The sequence below is a fragment of the Carassius auratus genome, chromosome 22 (genome assembly GCF_003368295.1).
Source record: "Carassius auratus strain Wakin chromosome 22, ASM336829v1, whole genome shotgun sequence".
NCBI classification, from domain to species: domain Eukaryota; kingdom Metazoa; phylum Chordata; class Actinopteri; order Cypriniformes; family Cyprinidae; genus Carassius; species Carassius auratus.
Genome location: NC_039264.1, coordinates 31,958,990 through 31,961,356, shown reverse-complemented (window position 1 = coordinate 31,961,356; position 2,367 = coordinate 31,958,990).

The window sequence follows — 2,367 nt, the reverse complement described above, 5'->3', positions numbered from 1 at the left end:
GAACACTTTTTGTCAAATAACTGTATATATGAGGTGTTTCAATCTGGGTTTAGGACTGCCCACAGCACTGAGTCCGCTCTCATGCGAGTGCTAAATGACATTTATCTCTCCACTGACCGTGGAGACACTGTGGTTCTAGTTCTCCTAGATCTGTCGGCGGCTTTTGACACCGTTGACCACCCTACCCTGTTAGCTAGACTGGAGACGTGGGTGGGCATAAAAGGCTCTGTCCTGTCATGGTTCCAGTCCTACCTTACTGACAGGAAGTTTTTAGTAAAAATGGGAAACTTTTCCAGCTCCATGGCACCCCTGAGATGTGGTCTTCCACAGGGCTCTATTTTGGCTCCGACTCTATTTTCTCTTTACATGCTACCGCTGGGCACAATTTTTAGGAAACACTGTGTATCTTTTCACTTTTATGCAGACGACACCCAAATTTACATTCCTATCAAGCGCAATAATCCTGCAGCACTAAACTCTCTTCATCTATGCTAAGAGGAGGTGAAGGCATGGCTAGCTCAAAATTTCCTATCCCTTAATGATGATAAGACCGAGGTCATTGTTTTCAGCCCGAGTGAAAGGTCCCAGTGCACATGCCCAGACTTGGGAGGTCTATCTCCCTTTAAATCTACAGAAGTGTGGAACTTAGGTGTTCTTGTTGACCAGTCTTTAAAGTTTGATAAACACATCTCATCTGTAGTCAGTTCTGGTTTCTACCAACTTCGCTTACTATCTAAAATCAAAGGCTTTCTCACTCCAATAACTCTGGAAATGGCGGTTCATGCTTTCATCACGTGTCGACTGGATTATTGCAACTCACTATATTGCGGTATATCAGATTCTCAAATCTCCTGTCTTCAGTTAGTCCAAAATGCGGCGGCCAGACTCATCCATAATTGTCGCAAATATGACCATATCTCTCCCATTCTCAGATCTTTACATTGGTTACCAGTCCGGCAGAGAATAGATTTCAAAATTCTTCTCTTTGTCTTCAAATCTTTACACAACCTAGCACCAGTTTATCTCTCTGAACTTATTCATCCGTACATTCCGTCCAGAAGTCTCAGATCCCACGACCAGGCGCTGCTAGTAGTCCCTCGTGTCAGACTTAAGCGTAGAGGGGAGCGTGCTTTTGCGGTGGCAGGGCCTTGTCTGTGGAACACCATGCCTTTAGAGATCAGAACTGCTCCCAACCTCTCTGTTTTTAAGTCTCTGGTCAAAACTTATCTATTCTCGTTAGCATATTGATTACTTATCTTAGACTGTTCTTATTATTTTACATTTGCTTCTTGATTTTATAATAAATCTTAGCTTAGTTGTTCTCTATGTGCTTAAGTGTGTCTTGCTGCTTTTATTTTTATATGCTTGTTCTGTAAAGCACTTAGGTCTGTCTAGTGTGGCTGTTTAAATGTGCTATATAAATAAATGAACTTGAACTTGAACTTGAACTAGATAAGTAAATAAATGCTAATCTCACCTGAACATGGTTGACAGAGTTGAGTGATGTCCAGATGTGTGGTCTGGTTTGTGATGGGATTGTTGATCACACAGCTGTAGCTGTTTTTCTCCTGATATTCCACCTCCAGAGGTAGAGAGAGACTGATGCTGAGATCAGACACACTGATGCTGGACAATAAACTGTTTCCTTTGTACCAGGAGAGAGTCACATGACCCACATTCACCACTGAACACACCAATGAACAATTCTGCTGTGATGATGAAGATGATGATGATGATGATGAACATTGTGAAGAGTTACTGCTGATGACAGGAACAGACAGACGAGCTGAAAACATGAGAAAACAAATCTGATTTAATACTATTATTGATAAATAATGGCTGTTTTTGACTGTTGAGCTCAGGGAGAGATTGTGTGTTATTCTCAAATGATAAACTATTATGATTAGTTGTATTTTTTCTTTAGTTTGAGATGCTGACTTCATAACAATACATAACAATATTCAACTGACTGAAACATAAATGTGTCTCTCAAGATTTATATGTATAAGATTGACAGCTTATTAGGATATACTTTAATTATGACAATGTAACAAACTCACCATAGACAGTGAGAGTGAATCTCTTGCTCACACTGCTGGTCTGTAGTTGATAGAGTCCAGTGTGTTCAGTTCTGGTGTTTGTGATGGTCAGAGATCCAGTTTGATGATCCAGCTTCAGTCTGTCTCTGAATCTCTCATCAAGAACATCATCAAATACAGCCGTGCTGTCGGCCACTAAATTGATTTCAGCTATTAAAGTGTTGTTATATCCAAACCTCCACAGAATCAGATCTTCATCCATTATGTCAGTAAGACCAGAGTGTAGAGTGACTGAATCTCCCTCCAGCACTGACTCCTCTGCATCTAA